The sequence below is a fragment of the Lynx rufus genome, unplaced genomic scaffold (genome assembly GCF_022079265.1).
Source record: "Lynx rufus isolate CCGP_SWC_20201006 ecotype Redwood Valley unplaced genomic scaffold, mLynRuf1.p SCAF_7, whole genome shotgun sequence".
Classification (NCBI taxonomy): domain Eukaryota; kingdom Metazoa; phylum Chordata; class Mammalia; order Carnivora; family Felidae; genus Lynx; species Lynx rufus.
In genome coordinates, this window is record NW_025814889.1 from 86,406,770 (window position 1) to 86,433,820 (window position 27,051).

Consider the following 27,051-nt stretch of genomic DNA (forward strand, 5'->3'; position numbering starts at 1 on the left):
TCACAACATATGGTTTTCATACTTTTTTCCTAGAGTGAGATGCAATAGAATCATATAAATAAAATCTTGTGTATTTTTCTAATTCTTTACATATATAAGCATAAATATGTATAAATTTAATGAAAATGTCACAGCCCTCAAAGCTGGAGGAAAACCAGTGCTCAGAACTATAATTATACACAGCAACTCATGTTTTCAATTAATCATTATTCATCTTTTCTAGAAAATAAGTTTTAAAGTAGATTTTCTTTTAAAATGTGTATTTTTCTCATATTTATACCAAATGTATTATATCCAAATATAGTATATCCCTACCCACTGATTTGGGTTTGGTCATGAGAATTGTTTTCACCTATAGAATGGGAATGGGTATCCCATAGGCCACATAAGCTTTAATAATCATCAGCTGCTTTTGAAATTTCTTCTTTTTTTCCCAAGAAAATAGCATGTCCCAGATTGGAGAAGCTTCTTTAAATGCAATCCTTGGATAAAAGATATGCGGAGAACAGCTGAAACACCAATAACACAGTATGAGCGAGGTATGAATCATTATTTACAATAAGTCATGTTGTAAATCATTGAGATTGTTGAATCATTGTTTTAATTTAGGGTAACCTAGTACAAACTTAATACAGATGGACCTTCCTAGAAGTATCACTCAGTATTTCTACTTATATCCCATGGTGAGAACGTAGCTAGCTGGCCACTTCTAATTTTAAGAGGTAACGACAAATCTTTTCTAACAGGGCACATTCCTAACCCGAGTAATGAGGAAGAAAGGGAAAATGAGGGTTGGGCAACTACCAGTCTCTGCTATCCCATTACGATGCCAAAGATCAATCACTGATGCATTCATTTCCTTTTTACCAAATATGTGTTACGTATTTTCTCTATTTTAATTTGAACTTTATGAAATGTAAAAGATTGATGGCATTTATTTTGCTCATTTTGCCTGTGGATCTCCTCACAGCTCGATTCGTATCCTAATTTCTCTTTCCTCATTCTCTTTCATTTCTGCTCCATTCTCGATCACTCCTTTCCCTTTTGTTTCTTTTCAGGCTAATTTTGTATTACTATCTGATAAAATATGTTTTTCAAAACCAATTTTAATGGAATTTCTACATTTTATTCAGTTATTAAATAGGCATACAATAATTATTCTCTTCTTCATATTTTCATTTCTTTAGTGTTTTTCTCTAATAAAAAAAGCAGAAAGCAGCTTGAGGTGTTAATAGAGATTAACTTCACACAAAATATAATCAATCAGTATTTTCCTATTATAATGCTGGCATTTTGAACATTCAGCTTAAATGAAAAAAAAAACAATATTATAATAAATGATAAATGACTTGGAGTTGGAAGAAAGAAAAGTATGAAATTGTTCTAGTGGCATTTTACCCTATTTCTTTCTTTCTCTCCATAAGCAAAAAAAAGAAAAAAAGAAAAAAAATCAAATTATCTACAAATTCAAGTTCTAATTACATTATAAGCCAAAGTGGCTTAGCAGGGCTGTGTTCACCCTGTTGAATAGAGACCCCACATGTATTGGATTAGATATATGGAAATCCTCAAATATGTGAAAAATTGGCATAGTGGCAATTATCACCACTGAGTGGAGAACAGTATCAGAGACAAACTTTTTTTTTTTTTTTTTTTTTTTTTTGCTGAAGGAGAGTGTGTTGTCAAATGTTGGGAACAGCTGGCTTGACAGATTGTCTTTGTTTGTCCCCAGCTTAGACTTTGTGGAACACTTCAGCATGTATTGGGTATGCTATTTAGGTTAGACATGACATTTCTAGTACCTCTTTAAAGGTCACAATGACAGATGCCTGGGTGTAATGTTCTCCACTGGAAACATTTATGTAGTGATCAACGCTTATGTCTTTTTCAAACATTGCTCTTTATTTTAAGTGATTTGTAAGAATTCCGTTTTGTGGAGACCCAGGTTCCAGTCTTGATTTCTCTGACTCTTGGGAATAACACGTAATAACACTCTTGTGAAATGAGGTAATATAAACGTTTACTCCGTAGGGTTCTTGTGAGAGCTAAGTACATAAAAATACTTTGCAGTTCTCAAGTGCCATATGAGCACTAGTTTTCAATATAGGTATTGTGTATACTTATTTTTATATGAAGAAACACACATACCAATTTCTAGATAGATATACAGATATTAGAATTCACATCCTTCAGATATTTTTTTCTTATGTTCACTCTGCTGACATCCAAAAACAACTATTACATGGTAATCAACTCAGCATCCTTTCACCACACTGAAACAATATTAGTCTCCTAAACACTAGTGTACAAGATACATTTACTTAGGCAGAAAGAGACAGAAGAGGGTTTAACATAATATGCATCAGAGTGTACAACATCATAAATTCCCTTTTAACACAGCTCTTCCCCCAAATCTGACTGATGACAGGGAGTGGTAGTTGGGATTAGGTGTCAATTTTGCCCTTGATGGGTCTTTGCTTCTCAGTCTTTGTTTTCCCTACTATGTGCGAGGTTCCTTGTGCTTCTGCCCAACTTTCTACACCCTTTAGATAGAGCATATTATCCTCGCAGGGGCACCTGGGTGGTTCAGTCGGTTAAGCGTCCGATTTTGGCCCAGGTCAGGATCTCACGGTTTGTTGAGTTTGAGCCCCGCATTGGGCTCTGTGCTGACAGCTCAGAGCCTGGAGCCTGCTTTGGATTCTGTGTCTCCCTCTCTCTCTGCCCCTCCTCCACTCACGCTCTGTCTCTCTCTGTCTCAAAAATAAATAAACATTAAATTTTTTTAAAAAATAATTCAGCTCCAGGTTACATCCAAAATAAAAATATTGCTATGTGAGGGAAAACAAAATTATCAGTATTTAATCCACTCTGTCCAATTCTGCAGATAGTCTGATATAACTTGACATAAATAATTTTTATTAAATAGAAATATTAGGATTATTTAAATAGAAATTGTCTTTATCTTAAAAGTGATTTTGTGTAGTCCTAACGTAATTATACAGAGTTTAAAGTGCCATTGATTAAAGAAGATTGGATGTTTCTATTAATGTAACTGGAAAATTTTCTCCTTAAAATATTCTGTGACTCTCCATTTAGTGGCAGAATTATGTCTGTCTCCAAAATCAGTTTAGGTAAACTGACATACTCATTTAAAAATTAATTTTATACTGTTATAGAAAGTTGTTTAACTCTTATTTCTCTCACTTTTCATGGGTGTGTAGGAAGAATTCTTAGTTTTTTCTTAACCAACCTAGTATAAATTATCTATTGTATTCCATACTTTAAATTTTGCAAGTTACAGAGAAGAAACTCATGCACTTAAGTGTCTTAGGAGCAATTAGAGAAGGACTGTTATATTTAAAAGTATTTGGCTTCTGTCTCTAATGTATACTTTCCAGAAATTTACTTTTTTCCACTTGAGACACATATTTATTTTAACAGTAGAACTTGTAATTTATTAAAACATTTTCACAGTTTTGGTAATGTCCTCTTTTTCTTTTATTTTTAAGAAGTTTTTACAGGTTTATATATACATTCCTAAAACTTTGTGCTTTCGAGCTTCAATTGAATATGTCAGCTGGATAAATAATGATAAATATTTATATCCCACGAAGATTGGAAATACCTGAAAGGAGCATTCTTATTTAGTAGACAAATATGTTTTTAAAATGCATCCTCAGAATTCAAACAATATGTAAATCTCACAAATATTTGTTCACACAAAGTTAAGATGGTTCTAAAAATTTTTGGAAAATAATATTCCGGGGTTTATGTCCATCATGACAGAAGAGTGTGACACTCATATAGATAGACCCTAGAGAATCTCTAGATTCTCAGATAACATAAAAATGCATCAAAACATGAAAATGATTTTCCTCAATAATCTACTCTTTCCTGTAGGAGCATCGTATATCTTCATTCTTACCAGGTCTCCTTGTGAGTACAGTACAGTCTCTCACCCCTTTTCAGGCTTAGCCATGAGACTTGCTTTGACAAAGAGAATGGGAGCCTATATGAGGTGTAGCATGTATGAATAGAAGATTTAAGCCCACTTGTGCAGGTCAATAAGTCTTCTTCTCTCTTCTTCCATGAGAATAACTTTCTCCAGTTCAAAGCTGTTTCTGGGTCGTGGAGTAGGACAACTTGAGGAGCAGAGCTGAACACAATAGAGCTGAGCAGGGCAGGACAGACCAGAACTGACCTACAGAATTGTGAATGCAAAATAACTTTTTTATTGTTGTAATGCAGCATTTTTTTTGCTATTGATTTAGGGATTATTTTCTTGCCACAGCAAAAGCTGACTAATATAGACTTTCTATTTTTTTTTTTTTTTGAGGGAGAGAGAGAGAGCCTATGAGAAAGAATCTTAAGAGGCTCCATGCCCAATGCGGAGTCCAACTCGGGCTTCATCTCTTCGTGAGATCGTGACCTGAGCTGAAATCAAGAGTCAGAGTGGGAGTCGAAACCAACAGAGTCACCTAGGCACCACTAGCCTTTCTAAAGGTATGCTGCAAAGGGAAATAAAGCAAGCAGATAAATAACAATATTTGTAGCTATCTATTGACTTATCTTGGTCCATGTCCCTCATTCACTCATGTATTCATTCTTTCCTTTATTCAACAAATATTTATCACTGTAGGAGCAAAGAGATGTCCATTCCTACTGGAAATAAAAAAAATGGATATAGAAACCTCCAAACACACCTGCCCCCTTAAGAAATGTACTCTTTACCAGAACAGTGCACATTAATGTTGAAAGTTATTTTCTCTACTATACTTCAATACTGGATACTATATTGTGATATCAAGGGAAATTAAAATTTTATAATTATTTCTCTAAATCTGTGATTCAAGAAATACGTTGTAAATTATTTCCATATTTTATCCTATGTGATCACCATTAACAAAGTAAATAGCAAAATATGGTAAATATTGGAACCCTCTATTAACTTTTCATCTCTGGGTACCTATTTTCCCCACAGCTAGGGATATTTTCTTTCCCCAGAGAGTGTGTTCTACAACATACCCCCCAAAATCCTCATCACTGAGGGAGGAATTTAAGGAACTCTAGTACAGCATTCTAAGATTGAGCCTGAATACCCCTAAGAGTTGATTTTGTGCCCCATGTTTAGTTTTTGGGCATCATCCTTTTTTCCAAGGCAGAGACCTTACTTGCAGTAAGAAAGATTTTCATATTTCTGAATTGGATATTTTTTCAATCAATCTCTTTCTCTTTCTTTCTTTCTTTCTTTCTTTCTTTCTTTCTTTCTCCTCATTCTTTCCCTCTTTTTTTAAATGAAATTCAATTGTTAGTTCACATGTTTTCTAGGCTGCAAAATTTAATTTCCTCTTCTAAATTGGATGTTTTTCAGTGTTAATATATTGAAAGACTGAGGGCACAGGGAGTGGTGATAGGATGTATGATCATTGAATCATCTATCAACACAGGCCTTATTTAGATATGCTTGAACTCTCTTTCTGTCACCATGACCCCTTTAAGACTGATTCTCTTTGGTTCATTCATGCCTGGAATATTCATAAAAGTGGAGAGTTCGAGGTACATGCTTCAGGAAGACTTATGCTTGGGACATAAGGATCTTTGTAAAGCTAAACGCACTTTGTTGGAAACACCATGCATCACCCCCAACCTTGCAATGGAAAAAACCTGGTAAAAAGCAAGTTCACCCATCAGAGTTCTGGCTGACATACCAAAACAAGATGCAGTCAGGTACCAACAAGGTGAGTGGAGCTGGGATTACTGACATGTTGGTGAAGGATGGTCAAATGCAAGGGTAGAGGGGCATCCGGGAGGCTCAGTCAGTTAAGCGTCCAACTTCAGCTCAGGTCATGATCTTGCAGTTCGTGAGTTCAAGCCCCGCATTGAGCTCTGTGCTGACAGCTGAGTCTGGAGCCTACTTCAGATTCTGTGCCCTCTCTGCCCTCCCACACTCATGCTCCCCCCCCATCAAAAATAAACATTAAAAAATACAAAAACCAAAAAACAAATGCAAGGGTAGAGCCTCTGGGGCTACAAATACACTGGGGAGTCTACCATCTGACAGTTTCTTACAGGCTCTTTCACCATAATCCTCCCTAGAAAAAAAAAAGCAAGAAAATAGAACAAGTCTCTCCTGCAGTATAGAATTGGGGGAAGGGACGAAATGCAGATGCATAGGAACAAACACTTAAAAAATTCGTGGCACCCTTCTCTCTTATTTCCTCTCTGGAACAAAACTTAATTTGGGAGGGAAGGTCAACAAACTCATGGCAGTTAGAAGGGAAGAGCAGGGGAAACAACTTCAAATGCTGGGGTAGCGTTAGTATGTTCAGAGGTCAGAAATATGCAAGAAACAGTGGCATGCTATCTCTAAAGCACTGAAAGAAATCAACTCAGAATTTTATGACCAGAAACAATATTCTGCAAAAACGAGGATAAAATAAACATTTAGTTTTTTCAGGCAAACACAAACTGCAGGAATAAATGTTACAAAAAGTTCTTTAGGAAGAAGACATATGGTATCAAGCTGAATCTTGGATCTACACAAAGAAGTAAGGAACACTGAAAATGAAACAAGTAAACATAAAATAAAATTCTTTTTCTTTTTTACAAGTTTTTGATTGATCGGAAAGATCATTATCAGTCTGTGATAACAACAACAACAAAAAACATTAGTAATGTGTGTTTGTCACATATGTGAAAGTGACAGGTACGACAACAATTATACAAATGATGAGAGGGAGGCAGTTGGGAATATGCTGTTGTAAAGCTTACACTACATATAGAGTAAGACAAAACTATTTGAAAGTACACTGAGTAATTAAATACATATAATCTAAATCCTAGAGCAGCTAACTGCCCTCCCCCTCAAATCGAGGAAACAAAATCACATCATAAAGAAAACTCAGTTAAAATCAGATAAGGCCAATGATGCCCATGAAATGTATTTTTTTTTCCATGGCTGGTGTGAATGCTTAGAAGTGTTCTATAATCTTTTCAAACACATTTCTTCCCCATTCATAGATAGTTTCCTCACATGCACGTGCTTCTAGCACTCTGGTGAATTCTCCCACAACTCCCTCTTCAGATTTCTGACCCGTCCCCTCCCATTGTTCATCTTTCTCCTCTCCAGTACTCTGTCTTGTAAACTCTAGCCTTATATTCCCCAAACTCTTAGCTCCGTTTCCTCAGCTCAAGGAGTCCCCCCTACCTCTATTTGCAGCAGGGAATAAGCTAGAGCAATCATAGTGCCTGTGATTAGTTTCTTTCTCAACTTTCAGAGATCATGATCCTTTGTTGCCTAATATCCAGTGTCTTGAAATGTGTTGTTTCATATATTTTTTTTTGTAAAATTTTGATTGTTTCAGAAAGGAATGCATATTGATATATACCACCAATGAACAACCAGAAATTAGGGTGAACAGACATTTCACCAAAGAAGATACAAGTATAGCAAATAAGCACATGAAAAGATGATCAACATCATTAGGTATTAGAGAAATACAAATTAAAAACATAGTGGCTTACCTCTAAACACAAATAGAATCATTAAAATTAAGAAGTGCACCAAGTATTGGCAAAGATGTGGAAGAAATGGAATACTTATACATTATTGTTGGGAATGTAAATTACACAAACACTTTGGAAAACATTCTTTTCAATTTTTAAATAGTGAAACATACACCTACCATAATATCCATTCATTACATTTAGCTATTTAAGGAGATACGACATGAATATCTAAATGTAATGTGAGATCCTGGATTAAATCCTGGTGTTGAAAAAATTATTATTGGAAACTGGTGAAAACTGAAGAGCGTCTGTAGTTTAGTTAGTAGCATTATAGCAATGTTAATTTCTTCATTTTTATCATTGTACCATTGTTGTATAAGATGCTAACCTTAGGGTAAGTTAGATGAAGGGTAGGTGAGAATCTTCTGTACCTTCTTGCAACTTTTCTATAAATCTACAAAAAATTTTAAATTAAAGTAAGTTTTAAAAAACTATTGAATAAACATCCTACAACAACACTTCTTTTGGGAAATTCAGTGAAACAAAAGTGTTGACATCATACTAGGAATGGCAGAAGAACATGAAATTCTAAGTGAACTGATCAGATTAGGGCATAAAATGTTAAGACCACATTTCTCCTGGGGACTCTAACTTATATGCAGCCAAAATTTCTGAAAAAATACCCAAATGTAATTAAAATCTGGCTTTCATTGTGTTCATGATTATAATTAGCCTACATATTGCAAAGAAAATATTAAGAACATTGGGTCAATATCAGTGTTACTTGGAATTTTCTGTTTTTGTTTCCTCTGTTGATATTGTTGATTTTGTTTATTCCTTTTTTCTCTTTCTGAGATAATCTATCCCACAATTGCAATTTAATAATGAAACATTTTTACATTTTAAACACTGTGTAATTAGTTAATAATGCATGCCACTACTAAGGAGAACATAATGTTTGTTACTTGGTTTGTACGTGTATGTGTTTATACATGTTTTGTTATGTTTGTACTGTTATTAATTATAAATACCTTATAATGTGTTTTTAATGGTCACAAAATTTTAATGTAATCTAATTCTAGGTCAGATATGTGAACTTCCAAATCTTTATAGGAATGTATGGGCCTTTTGTAGTCCAGGATTTCCATGACTTGCTACTTGGATTTATCTCTTATAAACTTACACTGACAGTATAAGAAAAATACTCTAGTATAGAATAAATTTATTTCATTGATTCTCATTTTAAATTCTGAACACTAATATAGTTCAGTATTAGGGAAGAACCAACCTCATTTAAGACTAGAAACATTCTTGTAAAGCTGTTAATCACTTTTTTTGTTTTCTTTGAAGGGTAAAACTTTGGAAGTCTATTAAATGTAGAAAATATTCCACTGTTGACTAAGATTAAATGCCAAATCGTGAATGTTCTTGTGATAAACATATTAAGAGAGTCTTATATTTAATATTCTTGAAATCCACAGTTACCCATCGATTGTAGTCAGCCTAGTATAAATGAATCAGATTTTAATTTATAGCTATGAGAAACACTCACCAGGTTAGGAGCCACTGAACAAGATGATTTAAAAGAAAGAGCCTTTTGTTAAGTGTTATTGACCCTGCATTTGAAGGAAGAGAATTACCAACTTGTCATTTGACTCTGCACTTGAGAAGAAGCTCTAAATTTCCATTGTAGGACCAGTGAAACATAAGCCTGGATGTTAGAATTCAACATTACTCACTGTAGTAAGAGAGGCTTCATTAATTAAACATCCACAGTGTGCTAAGTGCTGCAGAGGGCAATAAAGACAGGTTCCTTGTCAGTGTGGAGAATGAAAGTCATTTCCTCTTGAGACCTCTGTTGCTGAGGTAAGTGCTACCCACCAAAGAAATAAACATGCCTCATCATGCATAAAAAAGAGTATAGTTTCCTCTGTTCTAATTCAAGGACCTTTCCTAGCTGCTTACCTATTCTTGAAGGACAGGGAATAGGCATGGACATCTTTGGAAGTCACACTCTGACTTATGATTTAATGTGTTTTATGACTTAATGATAGCAAAACCCCATGAACAAAGAATAGTCACCTAGCATGCCAAATGGGTTTATTCAGTTCTAGCATTGAGCTCCACCAACAGCACACTGCCACCTTACTGCCCACTTTGCTCTTCAACTCTGGCAAAATCCTACTCAACAGTCAAGTTCCAACTCACAAATCACTTCCTTTGTGAAGACTTCTCAATTCCCTTAAGAGCTGACTTGCTTTTGTCTGTAGTCTAAAAGAAAGTTTTCATACTCTACTAAGAGCTCTTTGTTGCTCTGGATTTTTATTTATCTGTTTACTCTTTTGCTCGCACGAAACTGTGAATTCCTTGAACAAAGTGACATTTCTTGTTTTCCAGTAGCCATCAACAGTACAATAGAGAAAGAAAATGAAGGAAAGAGCCAAATGGTGTCTAGGTAATAGAACATTTTAAAAGAGAAAGCAAGGAGAAAGGTTCTGTTTCATAGTATCAGTGTTTAAATTTTGGATCAAGACAATACCTGTACTCCCTGGTGCTACCCCTTAAAGGAGGTTTGGAACTTAAAGTGAGGGTACAGCCTTATTCTATTTAATAATGGTTCTTACTATAGTGCCTGGAAGAGAACATTTTTTGTCAGTTGCTGAATCACTGATTCTATCCACTTCTCTCATTTTTTAGTTTTTTTTTTAATTTCTAAATTTTAGGTAGTGTGTGAGTGGGGAGAGGGACAGAGGGAGAGAGAGAGTCTTAAGCAGGCTCCATGCTCAGTGCAGAGCCCAACATGGGGCTCTTATCCCATGACCCTGATATCATGACCTGAGCCGAAGTGAAGAGTTCAACCCCCAACCAACTGACCCACCCTGGTGCCCCCTCTCATTTTTTAGTTTTGATCACAGTGTAGATTTGGAGACAGAGAACTAGTTCTTTCAAGCTCTGAAAGGAAACATTTATGTTTCCTATAGAAACAAATTTGGGGAAAATGTTTTGTTTTGTTTTTTAATGTTTATTTTATTTATTTTGAGGGGGAGGGGCAGAGAGAGAGGGAGAGAGAGAGAATCTTAGGCAGGCTCCACACTCAGTGCAGAGCCCCACATGGGGCTTGATCTCAAGATCATAAGATCATGACCTGAGCTGAAATCAAGAGCCAGAGGCTGGGCCAACTGAATCACTCAGGCGCCTCTGGAAAAAAAAAAAAAAAAACTCCTTTTCTCTCTATTTCAGTTTCCATAAAACAAAGGGTTTAAATGTTTTTACCCTTGTTAAATCTCAGCTACTAGAAATCATTGCTCCAAGCTTCTCTTTTTTTCTTCAAAATTCCATTTTTCTGCTTAAGCCAAGAGAACAGTAGAAGTCACCTAGAAGCATGGTTGATGAAGATAGCATTGAATACCAATGTGTGGTCTTTATACACATGGGAAGGTGATCTCAAGAAATCACTTTCTCCTATTAGTGATAGCCCTTCTTCAGTGTGAGGTGGTATGGCATTTTATGGATTTAATTAGAGAGAGAGAACTTCAAACTTTGTGAGAGACACCTTTACAAAAATGTTTACCTACGTGTGAATGTTTGTATATGTTTCCTTTCTTGGCATTTAAATGAAAACTGGTAGATTCTATAGTGTTTAAAAATATCTGAGAGCTTTTTATTTATGTTCCATAATTCCTCACACATCAATTGAATATATTCTTCCTCTCGGTAACATTTTATTACACATACAGTGATATAACATTAGTAGTGGTTGTTTAATGTGTCCAAGTCCAAAGTGAATTTATCATAAAAGTTAAAAATGGGTAGGCTGTTGCTTACCTGGGATGTTAACATCACTCCTGGATAAATAATGCAATCTTATTAGCCTTGTTCAGAAACAAATCAATAAAAATTTCAGAAACCTTCTGGCTGAAGTAAGACCCTAGGCTTGCTTTTCTTGCAATGAATCTGCTTTATCATGAAGTGGTTGCAACTGGCATTCTTTCAAGTACTTGAAATTGTGTAGTGGATAGAATTCATACTAGACCCTAAGTACGAAAGCTGTTATGAGATAGGTTTGAGCTCATAAACAGCATTTGAAGTGTGGGAAGTTAAAAAAAAAAAGTTGGAGGGAGAAAGGAAAAGGAAGAAAAAAGAAATAGCCTAGTATACTATAATTTTAGTTAGTGCAACAGAACTGAAATAAGATGATTTCAACTCTTGCTTTAAGTGCCGATTAGTTGTCTTCATATAAAAACAGATTTAAAAGAACCCTAAAACAAGCTCTTACCTATAGAGAACAAAGTAAGGGTTGCTGGAGGGGAGGCGGGCAGAGGGATGGGCTAAGTGGATGAACTGCTGGGATGAGCATTGTCTGTTCTATGTAGGTGATGAATCACTAAATCCTAATCCTGAAACTAATATCACACTATGTGTTACGTAACTAGTATTAAACTAAAAACTTGAAACAAATGAACAAGAAGAGATAATGTAAGAATGTCCTGCCCATACTATACTCTGAACATTACCCACAGGGTAAATATTTTCACTTTGCTTTTGTTGTATGATTAAAATTTTACTAACTATAAAATACACACGTTATTTTCCTCTTGTAAATGCAAATATACCAGAGTATTGAGGACATAGTAAGACTGGGCCATTCAGGTATTGAAATGAATTTGTTGAATGAAAATCTTGTTAATTTTATACCTGGATGAACTCAGTTGTCATGAAAGAATGGGGATTTGATAGGGTAAAGAATTGGTCTCAAAAAGACATTGAAAAAATTAGCACTTTCCACCATGCTTACCACTCCCTTGTGATATGTGAGAAAGGAACTATGATGGTATAGATTTTATTGTAGAATTTTCCCAAATCATGCATTTTGTAAATAAACTAGGGATCAAATACTTGGCTCCAAGTGCCTGTGTTAATTACTACACTTCAGGATAATAGTCAGTTTTTCTCATTGATTATCTTATAAGGTCATGATTTATGTCATACATTTAATGTCAGGAAGGCTTCACCACAAAACAATTTCTTTTTTTGTATTTCCTTGCCATCAGTTAGTGCGTGCTTCAAGAATATAAACTGGTGTATATATATATATATATATATATATATATATATTAATGTTTATATTATTTTTGAGAGAGAGAGACAGAGCACAAGAGGGGGAGGTGTAGAGAGAGGGAAACACAGAATCTGAAGCAGGCTCCAGGCTCTGAACTGTCAGCACAGAGCCCAACATTGGGCTCAAACCCACGAACCGTGGGATCATAACCTGAGTTGAAGTTGGACATTTAACTGACTGAGCCACCCAGTCTCCCCAAGAATATAAACTGGTTTTTAACACCCCCTTAAATGTAGAGTTAGTAGCAAGCTATAAATGTTGTAAACATAACTCATAACATTGAAAAGTCAGTGTATGTGGTTTTCATATTTCTTTTGTTTAGGGGCTATCTGTGCTACTTCTGGCTTCCATTCAGGCAGATAATTTTGATTTGACTAAATCCCTAGTAGGAAAATAATGCTTTCACCTACCTGTGAAAGAGAATATGGAAGAATTTATGAATGTCTTTTTTATTTATATAAAAATATATTTACATATACTATGAAAAATGAAAAAAGATTGTTCATGCACGATAAGGATCAAAGAATATATTTATGATGCGTTCATTTGTAATGCATTACAACTTTTTGGAAAACTAAGTGTCTATTCTATCAAAGAAACATAAAACACCAAATCTATTTATGCTTACATCCTCTTTAAAATGCTTTTTCTTTTATTATATTTTGCATTGCTTCCTGAATGAATGTCACCATTATCACCATTATCATTATCATATTATCATCATTGCTAGGCCGTATTTGACACTAAGCCATTGGTTATTTTAAATAAAAATGAAATAACTATGTTGAGATCTAGGAACATATTATTTTACCTTACTTAATTTATAATTTAATGGAAAGATACATCAGGTGAAATATTTTATTGATAACAGCATGAAAATTGTGATAAAATTAAGAGGAAACCAATGTTCATAAATGATATAATGAAATTATATATACATAACTTCAATGTATCTCTCTTCTAGTGCTTCCCACATAGAAACTGATTTTTTCTGATATGAAACTCAGGAAATCGGAGTTTAGCTGCATCAGCCTCAAAATCAGTGGATCCTAGGTTTGTCTTACACTGAGATTTTTTACTGGGATATCTGGAAACATAGATATGTATGTCTTCAGAAACAACTCAATTCCTGATAAACAATTTTAGCTTACACAAATAGGCTTTGAACAGATTACCCTCTTATCAGTCCACCTAGCTTTAATTATTATTTTACCCCTGATATAAGATCTAGATCTAGGTAGATATATGACAGTATGTGTGTGTGTGTATGTGTGTGCACGTGAGCACGTGTGTGTGTGTGTGTGTGTGTGTGTGTGGGAGAGAGAGGAGGGAGGGAGGGCGAGAGAGAGAGAGAGAGCAAGCACAGAATTTTGGATTTGCATTCAGGTAAATATGAACTCCTGGTCAGTGCTGATTCATTCTGGACCCAAAACCTGTGTTTTAAACTCTACTCATGAATGTGCCTTCATGATTTGTTTCTTGTCCATGGACAAGACAAGAGGTATGGACTTTTAATCTCATTTATATCATTTTGAGTATTTTTCTTTTTTTTAATATTTTATATGCCACAGTTACATGTTTAAAGGAGAAATTCAAATTGTTACCTTGATCAGAAGCCTAAAAGTTCTTATTGGTTACATTTGTGATTGAGCCTGGCCACTAAGGCATTGTCTTGATAGTTATTAAAACTGTTCCACAAGAGATGAATTATATAAATATAGAAAAGGATAATTTTTAACATGGCTGTAGAGATATTATATTTTATCTAGTGTTTATCATTTTGAGTGTTTATCATTTTTTCATAGCTTCTTCATTCTATTGTTTGGTTTTTAGAATGCCAGAGTCCTGGGGTACCTGCGTGGCTCAGTCGGTTAAGCGTCTGACTTCAGCTTAAGTCATGATCTCATGGTTAGTGAGTTTGAACCCCACGTTGGGCTCTGTGCTGACAGCTCAGAGCCTGGAGCCTGCTTCAGATTCTGTGTCTCCCTCTCTCTCTGCCCCTCCCCAATTCACATTCTGTCTGTCTCTCTCTCTCTCAAAAATAAATAAATAAACATTGAAAAAAATTAGAATGCCAGAGTCCTAAACTATAGCTATGTGACCTTGGAAATGTCATATAATCCCTCTGATACTTTGCTACCAAATCTGGACAAGGATCATTTAGAACACTTTATATACAGTGCTGTTATGAAAAATAAATGAGAAACTTAAGTAAAAACCACCTGTAACCTTTCAAATATTAACTACAAGGTAACTAAAGTTGTCATTACCAGCAAGCTCCCAGATTATAAGGGAAGAAAGTGACTTTTCTCATAGCACAGGCATGATATTGTTTCTTTTCAATCAGTTGGTATGATTTACAGGGGTTTCAAACTCATATTCTTACAGAAAGTAGACACTGACATAAAATGTGTGAAACGGAAGGATGTTAAGATTATGGACAGCAGAGGAGTTTCACTCATGAAGATTGCGTGTTCCAGGAGGTATTTACTTTTCATTTTTAGTGGAACATGGGTAGGAAAGCCTGTCTTACAGACAACTAGTTTGAGATCTGGTTTACAGTGTGTTTATATAATATTTTGCCTTAAAACTATAGTGGTTGGGGTGCCTGGGTGGCTCCCTCAGCTGAGCATCCAACTTCATCTCTGGTCATGATCTCGTGGTTCGTGGGTTTGAATCCCGCATGGGGCTCTGTGCTGATAGCTCAGAGCCTGGAGACTGCTTTGGATTCTGTGTCTCCCTCTCTCTCTGCCCTCCCCTTCTCTCTCTCTCTCTCCTCTCTCAAAAATAAACATTAAAATTTTTTTAAAAACTATGGTGGTCTTAAGCTCACAAATAGGACTAGGAGAGATATCAGTTTCCTCATAACATTGATTCTTATGTTTTCAAACCCTTTTGTACCTCGCTTTTATTCTAAACACTTGCTTTTCTACTCTAAAGATCCACGTAGTGTTCACTATGTATTTTTCCTGTTTAATACTTCTTGACCTACTCAAGCAACATAGTGTGAGGGCATATTTAGAAGGGTGAAGGGTCAATGCCAATAAACAACATAACAGAACAACAAATTAAAGGACTTGAAAATTTGGCATGGACATATACAAAAGAATTCCTTCTGTGAACTCGAAAGCTAGAGAATTTAGTGAATGAGCCAATGGATTCAGTAGTCTGTAAAGGGTTTTAAATATTTGAAGTTAGAATACAATGACATGTACAAGAAATTTTCAACAGCCATTATTCTCATTCCCTTACAGAATAATGAGCCAACAGCTTCAGAAGCATTACATCTTTATTGTGAATTATTACTCAGCTATTATATATATATGAAATAATCATGCTGAGTTTGTTTTATTTATTCTCATTTGAATAAATGTGTTTTTATTCCAGTATTGTTCTAATTAGTGAAGACCTAGCTTTGTGCTCTTAGGTAAATTGCAAATGCTTCAGAAAAATGTTAATTTTTCAATGGTGAATTGTAGGTGTTTTACAATTATTGTAACAGTGAAAAACCTTTTAATAAGTATGAACTATTTAGGCATATGCTTATGACTTTTATTAGAGGAATTACAACTGTACACATAAAATTTTGAAATGGTCTGTTTAATTTAATTAAAATCATTAATTACTACCAATTGATACAAGTGATCAAAGCAGATGAAATGCAACCAGTTGTAGCTTGTGACCCAATGAGATAATTGTGAGTCTATATGTTAATATTTTAAAATAATCATTTATGTAAATATTTAAATAATTTTTTCTTAATTGACTATGGTATATTCACATATGCCTATGTTTTGTGATGGTTTCCTTTAACCCTAAATGTGATTGAAGAAAGATTGGCTTAAAGATTAGAAACATGTTAAATTGAGGGGCACATTCCATTAAGCGTCCAACTCTTAATCTCTGCTCAGGTCATGGTCTCACAGTTTGTAAGTTAGAACCCCACATTGAGCTCTGCCCTCAGGGTGCAAAGCCTGCTTGGGATTTTGTCTCCGCTTCTCTCTGCCCCTCCCCAGCTTATTCTCTCTAAATAAGTAAATAAACAAATAAACTTAAAAAAAAAGAAATATGTTAAATTGATATCAAATAACATCTTAATAAATCTTAGTACTCATATCTTTCAAATTAATGCTTTTATAAATCCTGAGTATCCTTTGTCATGCTGCCATTTAGTGTAATTGCAGAATTATTCTGTAATTTAGTATAATTACAGAAGCTTTTAAAAACTTCTGTAATCTGGTTTGATTCTTCAGTATATTTAAGAGATCATTACATAAGCTGAGAGAAATAATTAATATCTCAGGAAGTAAGTAGAAAAGTAGATAAACATACAAGAAAATTGCAGTCACTAGCTTACTTAGAACAAATACACATGCATACACATAAAATTTATGGACTAGAATATATATATATATATATATATATAATATATATACATACATACATACAGATATCTATGTCTATATTTATATCATGTGTCTCAATTTTGAATTGATATGAATGCATATATACACATTGAGTGACTTTTGAGATATTTGTAGAGACAGGTAATCAAAACCATGACTGGAATACAGAAGAGTTCTTTCACCACAAAAAAAATTCTCTTTTCCTCAATTTCTCCCCCTATCTCTTTCCACCACTAATTATTTTCCTTCCTGATAGCTTTGACTTTCCCAGAATGTCGAATAAATGAAATCACACAGTGTGATGCAGTATGTAACCTTTTGATTTTGGCTTCTTTCGGGAAGCATGATACATTTGAGACTTATCTACATTACTGCTTGTAAGAGCATTTCCTTTTTATTACTGAGTGGCACACTATTGTACGAGAGCACACCCATAGGACATCTGTTTGTAGGTTTTGACAATTATAAATTACACGGCTACAAACATTCACATGCAGGTTAGTTTGTCAACAGAAGTTTTTATTTCTCTGAGAAAAACACCTGGGAATGGAGTTGCTGGAGTATATTTTAAGAGTATATTTAGGTTTGTAAAAAATATGATTTCGCATTCCCTCCCACAATGACTGAGACTTACATTTGCTCAGATCCTCAATACTTACTATTGTTATTAAAAAAAATTAGCCGCTCAAATAGTTATCCAGTGGTTATATTTTTGTCAAGTTTTTGTTTAAATTCTAGTTAGTTAACATATATGGTAAAATTGGTTTCAGATGTAGAATTTAGTGATTCATCACTTACATATAAATACCCAGTGTTCATCACAAGTGCCCCCTTGATAGCCATCCCCCATTAAGGTTATTGCCTTGAGTTTTTAATTTCTACTTTTCCATGTCTAATGATGTTAGGCATCTTTTATTGTGCATATTTGCCATCAGTATATCTTCAGTGGTAAATTATTATTCAAATATTCAAATTAATTCAAATATTTTACACATTGCCCTTCAACAATATGGAGAAAATGTTTTCTTCAGTCTTTAGCTTCTCTATGTATTCTATTAACAATATCTTTCTCACAGCAAAAATTTTTAATTTTGATGAAGCCCAATTACCAATTTTTTTAAATCATGCTTTTGATGTTTTAACAAAGAGCAGTTGGGTTGATCTGAGGTCATGAGGATTTTCTCATAAGTTTTCTTGTAAAAATATCATTTTACATTTCCATTTAGATTTATTATTCATTTTGAATTAACTTTTGTATGAGATATAAGGTGAGAGATACCAGAATATGGCATCCCCAAATATGCCTCTTTGGCATATAAATTATTTTGAGCTAAAGGCCGCTGAGAACCACCAGACATGAGAAAAGCCCTGGAAACAATGTGCAAATTTTCCTTTTTAGAGAAATTTACATTTATGAAATAAATGTTCACTTATAGAGATTCCTATCAGGAAAACTAAACAACCCCTGTTTATCATTATTGTCCTGGTGACTGTCCCATAACTTGCCTTTTTTGTCCAGAAGCCCCAAATCTCAGTCTCTCTCTCTCTCTCTCTCTCTCTTTCTCTCTCTCTCTCTCTTTCTCTCTCTCTCTCTCTCTTTCTCTCTCTCTCTCTCTCTCTTTCTCTCTCTCTCTCTCTCTTTTGTTTTTGTTTTAGCCTGAGATGATTTAAGCACCCAAGATCTAACCAAATTTTGTTACTCATCTCTAGGTACTCCCACTTGTCGGTGCTATGCACATGTTATTAACCTTCTGTTTATTTCTCTGCCATTAATCTGTCTTTAGCCAGTCTCATGTAAAGGGCTCCAGCTGGGTAACCTAAGATGGGTAGAGGAAAAGATTTTTCTCCCCTACAAAGGCAGAGATCATGTTCAATTGTTTTTTGTATATTGATATTCAGTTGTTATGCCACAATTTGTTGCAGAGACTATCCTTTTTCCATTGAATTATCTTTGCACCTTTGTGAAAATCAATTGACTATGTTTCTACATGTCTATTTCTGGACTCTATTCTATTTTGCACATCAGTATGTCTATCCTCTCACAAAGATTACACTAGTTTTGTTAGGTAGAAGCTAGACAAGAGCAGTGGAACAAGGCCCGAGTCAGTGTCCCAAGTCCATGAAGGGGAATTAGAGAGACAAGAGCTGGAGGCAATGCCGCTGCTGATAAATTAGCAACACATTGTAAGTCCCTGAGCCCAACATCCTGACCTTCTGGCGTCCGAGACCTTGGGCCTGACAGACCAAGAGCTTCAGATGCAGAACATGCTCTCTCCTCTTCCACCTCTGCCCCATGGGAACCCCTAGAGTCACTATAATACATTTACATTGCGGGAGCAGCCCAACCAGATGGAGAAAGGCTGCTTGACCCCCCCCTGCTACAAAGCTTGTAGCATCAAAAACTCCCCCTCCCCACCTGTATGACAACTTTCCCAAAGGATTAGAGACCACCCCACTGTATGTCTTAGCCCAGAGAGACCCAATAATATCCAATTCCAAAACGACCTAGGGGCCTGTTCTATATCGCAGAACCTGCCGGCTCTCCGGCCTTGAAAATGTACTTTCTCTTTAATAAGCTGCTTTGTGCTTGCTACTTCCTCTGGCTGTCTTTATTCTGAGAGTGGATCTCACCTTAATCTTCTCCATGGGGAATCCAAGGACCTCTATTCATACAATGCAGACTCTTTCTCACCCTTAACAGTTTGATTACTGTAGATAAATATAGTTTAGTTAAAATCAGATATAGAGATTTCCAGCTTTATTCTTTTTTAAAATCATTTTAGCTATAACAGTAACTTTGTGTTCCATAAACAACTTAGATCCAGATAGTAGATATCTACACAAAGTCCTGCTGGGATTTCATTGGGATTTCTTTAATCTATGGAACAATTTGAGAGAATTAATATCATAATTACATCCAGGTTTCAAGTCCAAGAGCATGATATGTCTCTCCATTTACTTATGTATTTTATTTCTTTTATCAGCTTTGTATAATTTTCAATGTACTAATCCTACACATGTTAGAATTTTGACCAAAGTATCTAACTTTTGGAGCAATTTAAAGGTAACCCTTTATTTAAGCTTTCAATTCATCTTTGCTAATAAATACAACAAATATAATCAACATATAGACCTTGTATTCTGTTAATACAGAATTTATTAAGAGAATGTTATAAATGTCTGTTGGACGATGTTTTTTATTCCTAGGAACTTTGGGGTACATTTCTTAGTATTTTCTGTGTAAACAAGCATGTCTTTTGTGAATATAACAGTCTTAATTTTTCCTTTTAAATCTAAATGCATTTTAATTATTTAATTTATTTTGCTTATAATATTGGCTAGGACTTCTAGTGAAATCTTAAATAAGAAGAGTGACACTAGGTGTCCATGACCTGTTTCAAATTACAAGGAAGAAGCTATTTAGTCTTCTTTTAAGTGTGAAGTTAGGTGTAAGTTTTGTTGATGTTATTTGTCAGATTAAGGATGTTTTCTTCCATTCTGAAATTTCTGAGAGATTTTTATCATTAATGCATATTGAATTATCTTAAATACCTTTTAAGCATATGTTGATATCATTTGCTTTTGCTTCTTTATTCTATAAATATGAAAGATTCTATTGACTCATTTTTAAAAATAGCTTTATTTAGGTATAATTTAACTACCATAATACTCATCTATTTAAGTATACATTTTAGTTATTTCAGAAAATGTATATAGGTGTGCAACCATGATGAAAATTTGGTTTCAGAATATTATCACCACCCCAAAGTGTTGCCTTTATGTTCATTCACAATTATTTCCTTCTTCCATTTTTAGCAAGTGGGGCAGGGGCAGAGAGAGAGAGAGAGAGGGAGGGAGAGAGAGACTATCTCAAGCAGGCTCTGTACTGTCAGCACAGAGCCTGATGGGAGCTGGAGCTTGATCCCACAAATTTTGAGATCATGACCTGAGCCAAAATCAAGAGTCATCCACTCAATCAACTGAGCCACCCAGGTGTCCCAGATTAAAATTTTTAAGTTGAAAAGCTTCAGAAGTTTTAAAGGCATCCATGTAAAGAATATATTTGTGATTTCAGGGAAGGGGGATTTTTAAAACAAGAAGATAAAAAGCACAAGCCATCATGGAAAAGCTGATAAAGTTGATTTACTTATTATTAAAACCTTCTTTGTATCAAAATATGATAAAGAAAATATTTTTAATGCATACAAGCAATTAATATTCAAAATTTATGAAGATATTCAGTAAATCATTTAAAATAAAATAAAAATTAATACACAAATAATTATATAAGGTTACTTTCAATTATACTAGTAATCACCAAATTTCAAAATTATGATTTATCATTCTATTATTGTGACCAAAATTAAACACGCACAAACAACAAACAAACAAAACAAACAAAAGACTTAACACTATCAAGGCTGGCAGGAATACACACTATCAGAATCCCTTATCCACTAATCCTAGAAATGCAAATTAAATTGTTACAACTACTTTGAATAACTATTTGGCAAAATAGTTATTTAATAAAACTGAATAGACTTAAACCCTCACAGTTCCACTACCAAGGGCTTACAATATTACAGTTTTTACCTGAGTGTAGGAAAACATTACAATACTATCAGAATGGGATTAAAACAAAATGGAAGTAGAGTAAATGGTGATATTGAGTAAGAACAAATCTTTTATTTGTAAAAAGAGAGATGTATTCAACATATTTTTTTTTTTGAGAGAGAGTGTGTGAGGGAGAGGGGTAGGCAGAGAGAGAGAGAGAATCTTAAGCAGGCTCCATGCATGGAGCAGAACACGGGGCTCAATCTTCGACTGTGAGATCATGACCTAAATTGAAATTAAGAGTGGGACACTTAACTGGCTGAGCCACCCAGGCACCCCTCAGAATATTTTTCAGACTAGAGAAATACCTTCAGATTTATATGCTGAGTGCAATGATCCAGTTGACATGTATGAGATTCAAATGGTGGTAAGTAAGTAGATGTGGTGGTGAATGTCAATAGAAATTCTATGTAAATCCAGTGTTTTAGGAGATCATAGAATATCCTTATGGGAATAAAATAACCTCTCCTCCTGACTTCCTATCTCTATCTCCACAACACTTTACACTTTGCAAAAGATGTGCCTCCTCAAGCAATGGTTCTATAGTAAGTTAATAATGACAATAACATTGACCAACAGTATTCAAGCCTTTATTATTTGGCAAGGCCTGTACCCTGTAAGACATGTTGAGTGGCTAAATGATTTGCCCTAGATCATTCAGCTTAGGAACACAAGTGTAGAATTTAAAGCAGCATCTACTAACTACAACGTTCAACTTAAACCACTGTCATACTGCCCATCTGGCAATCTATGCACCCAATCTTCAACATGCAACTACTGCTCAAGTATTCTCCGTATCTTCATATAAGCTTTGTAATGTGGAATTTCCAATCATATCAACTCTTTGAGATAGCAACCCTCAAGATTCACATTTTCTATTAGATTGCAATAGGCTGTTTGACAATAAAGCAAAGAGAAGGAATCTGAGCTGAGTTAGTTTTGTTTCTTTTATGTTTCTAGATCCAACCTTGTCCAGACTATACTTAGTCTGATTTTTTTTTATCTTTGCAGTTATATGAGCCAAGAGTATTTTTTTCCTTAAAATAATTTGAGTTGGACTTCTTACACTTTCACCAGAAGGGACCAGCGTAATCCAATTCCCTTTCTTATATTCTCATTACAGTTTCTTCAGATATGACATTTAGGAAACTAGTATTGAACATTTTTGCATGCTTTTTCTATTTTTTTAAACTGGAAGGTAAGGATTATGTCTTTTTCAGTTCTGGAGCATTGCTTTCCTTGATAATATGCTTTCTAAATACTTATTTTAGAAAAATTATTAATATACTAAAAATGAATAAAAATTGTGGCAGAAATTCTGGTGCTACAATAATTGAGTTCTTCTAAGACTGATATACTATGTTTTAATTTTTCCACTGGCATAATAGAGATTAAATAGCTCTAAAGTGTTAATTAGAGTCTAATATTTTTAGCATATGCAGATTAATTATATTGAGGGTTGTACATATATGGCTTCTCCATTTCTGCATGAAAATTTATTTCTGTCTAAATATGGGGTAAAGGTTTTCATTTTTTACATTAGTAATCAGAGTGACATATTAATTGCTAAAATCAATTACCATTCACAGAAATAATTTCCCAGATTTTTAACCTACCAAAATATATTGTATTTCCATGTTATACACAATTTTAAGCAACAAGAATACCCATTCCATTTACTAATAAAATTCACATTTATTGAGGAAATATTTATGGTTATGCCAAAAATAAAATATGATTTTCTTTACAAATCAAATTAAATTTTTTTTAACTGGAAACAAATTTTTATTACCCAAGTATTGTCACATAATTGAATATTTCTCTACCTTGCACACAACTGTTATTCTCCACAGAAAGGCTGTTTCTTAACTTCTCATGTGATGGCAAGTGTTAAAATCCTGATTTTAACAGAAGAGTTAAGTGTAGTAAAAATGCCTCAGCAATTTCAATTGAAAGGGGTACATTGGAACATGGCTTTTGCACTCAGTTATTAGGAATGTATAAATGTCTTTTTATTAAAAATGTAAAATAAATTATTTTTCAGCATGGAAGATGACAGCAGCAAACCATTATTGACTGTCAACTGAAATCAGTAACTCATGGCTATAGAGATTTTCTTCAACATCAGCCAGCCTTTTCTTCAGTCATTTTCTTCAATTGACTTCCCTGAAGTTAGTGGTGAAGGGCACTGCCTTGAGCTTTCTCTTTTAGTTCACTAATAGCAGCAATGAACTACTCCAGGAATTAGAACATGCCACCTGCTGTTCCACCCATTCCACCTACTCCAGGATCCTTCCCTTTGAGAATTTCTGTGACGACAATTTCTGCTATAGTTAACAGAGTGGCACTCCAGCAGCATCCACTAAAACAGTTTTTTCAACCACAGTTGGATCCATGATTCATTTTTCCATCATATTCACATCATCTCCAAACATGGTGTCATAACTAACTTCTGAGGAACGTTGAATAATTTTCTCAGTTATCAATGATCCTTCAACACCTATCTTCTTAGCAATGGTCATTGCAGGGATTTTGAGTGTTATTTTAGTAATTTCTATATTGATTTTTGATCTTCATTAGCTGGAGTTATTGAGTCCGAGGCTGGAATGTACCAGAGCGGAGAACAAAACCCTCCTAGAACTATGCCTTCTTCAACAGCAGCTCATAGCATTAAGGACATCTGTAACTTTCTTTTCATTCATTTCAACACCATCTGTCCCACCAACTTTCAGCATAGCCACTCCATCTGAGAATTTTGCCAGATGGTCATTTCGTTTTTCCTTTTCATATATACTAGTTGTGATATCTAACTGCTTAATGATTTATTGAATACAGCTTTCAATTTGAGCCTTCCCACCTTTTCCTTTCACGAGCATAGCATCATCTTTGATCACAATGACTTCTCCAACTTTTCCTCAGTCCTGAGGCTTAATATCTTTAAGATTTAGTCAATCCTTCTCCAAACATAGTACTACCAGTAGCAGTAGCCATGTCTTTAATCTGGTTCTACTGTCACCCAAACCAAGAGCTTTGACCATTACACTCTGGAGACCAACTTTTAGCCTATTCAGAACTGATGTACTTAGACCTTCTCTATCAATATCTTTAGTGATTATGACCAAGGGCTTCTGGTGAGCATTGGCCATTTCAGACGCAGATACAATTTACTGGATTCTAGAAATGTTCTATTCACTCAACAAAACAGGCATCTTGGAATTCACATTTCTGATCTGTTGATGTATTCATAAAGTATGGAGAAATATAACCTCATGCCTTCAATAATCTCTACTCCACCATTTAGTACTTTCTCATTCTTTAATCTGGTAACACCCTTTCTTCTAGCCTTCTTCATGCATCAGAAATGATGTTATCAATTTCTTTGTCTCCGTTTTCAGGAATCATTGGAACTTGAGCAATTTCTTCCGGCGTCATCACAAGTTTAGACTGTTTCTTTTTTTTTTTTTTTTTAATTTTTTTTCAACGTTTATTTTTATTTTTGGGACAGAGAGAGACAGAGCATGAACGGGGGAGGGGCAGAGAGAGAGGGAGACACAGAATCGGAAACAGGCTCCAGGCTCCGAGCCATCAGCCCAGAGCCCGACGCGGGGCTCGAACTCACGGACCGCGAGATCGTGACCTGGCTGAAGTCGGACGCTTAACCGACTGCGCCACCCAGGCGCCCCTAGACTGGTTCTTAAATTCAGCAATTACCACATCAAGAGATAACATCACACCTCTCTTTATTTACCCTAGATTGGCATCTTTGCTAACCTTCCAGAAGCTTTTCTTGGCAACCTAGCATGTCAGTACACCAGCAGTAGTCGTGCCAGCCCCAGCCTCTTCATTTACATTACTGGCAACATCTCAAACAAGTTTAGCACCAATATTTTTTATATTTAGCCTTTAAGTCAATGGATTTTGCGATGGTCACACCATCTTTTGCTGTTTGGGGACTTCCCCAGCTCTCTTCAATAATAGCTCATTATTTTACCTTTGGCTCACAAAAACAGCTGTAGCAAAGGTATACACTTTGAAGCATTATGAGTTGGGAATCTGCACCAAATTTTACATCCTTAGAATAAGCTGGAGTGAGATAAGGAGCTAGTGCCCTGGACTCTTGCCTTATCTGGCAAAGGTCTGCAGGTAATCAAAGTATTTCTGTAGTGTGCAGGCTGAGCTCAGGCCCTTTGTAGAGAGGGAAAAACTGCATTTTTTGCTTTGTTATTCATTTAATCCTGAGCTATCCTGATTTAAATTTAAACACACTTAAAGAGAAGGCAAGATGAGTAAAATTCATCTCCTATTTATATTATAAACATTATTTCATGCCCTTAGAGTAGATCCATTTGAACACAATTTCCTATTGAGTAAAATAGGGTCAACGTTTACAGTTGCAAATTAAGAACTGATGATGCCTATAGATAAAATGTGCAAGTTATACTTTAGGCATTATTCCTGACTTATCAAGATGTCAGTAATTTATCTATCCTCAGTTTTCTGAGAACTGAATTGAAACTGACTTAATTTAAAAAATAGAGCAAAAAGCCTTCTGTGCACTCAACACTTGAGATATAAACTCACCCAAATAATATTCATTAAATTCACTAATCAGGAGATACTCTGACCTTAACTCAGACTACTGCTTTTTAGTGTATGAACAGTGTCCTTGTTCAAAAACCTTAAGAAACCCTCTGTATTTTATTTCAAACAATATATTGTTATTAATAATTAATTTTGCTTTAATAAGTTTTTCCCATGGCAGAAAAGCATGCAATGCTTAACAATTTTAAGATGGCTTTATCTACCTTGTGTTATAGTAAAAGCTAGTTTCCTAATTAACTATTGTGTAAATGTTTCATATTTTTCTAATACCTATCTAACCAATGACGTTAAAACTTGTTTCCTAAAGTCCAAAGTGTCAATGTTTAATAAATGTGTTAATAAAGGTATGTATATGTGCATGTAGGTGTAAATTATACACACACACACACACACACATATTTTAAACATCAAAGAAATTTTTCCATAATTTAAATTTTCTTTTTCCCAACTCAAATGTAAGCATAAGAGAAAGATAGGAGTTGTGTTTTTTTTTGTTTGTTTTGTTTTTTTGTTTTTTTCACTGCTGCCTCCCCAGTGCTTACAGCCATAACTTCTACACAAAAGTTTGGTCAGAATCTATGTTACAGTGTATGAATAAAATGTTACCCACTAAAGATCATGCAATCTCTGCCAATGTAAGTAAGCAGACAAAAAAATACTTGGCTGAGAAATGCTCATTGCTCATTTATAGCCTTTTACTCTATGAAGTTGGTTTTTGCTGTGGAATGTCAGCAGGGGGTTAAAAATCCAGGCTTATCTCTTCATTCAGCTCTGGGCTAGAGGAACCCTCAGCTTTTGTAG

At 34.8% G+C, this 27,051-nt stretch overlaps 1 pseudogene; it reads right to left on the bottom strand.

The window, feature by feature from the left end:
- Positions 1–23,892: 23,892 nt before the first annotated feature.
- LOC124501948 (60 kDa heat shock protein, mitochondrial-like) lies at positions 23,893–25,858 on the bottom strand (annotated as a pseudogene).
- Between the last annotated feature and the right edge of the window lie 1,193 nt (positions 25,859–27,051).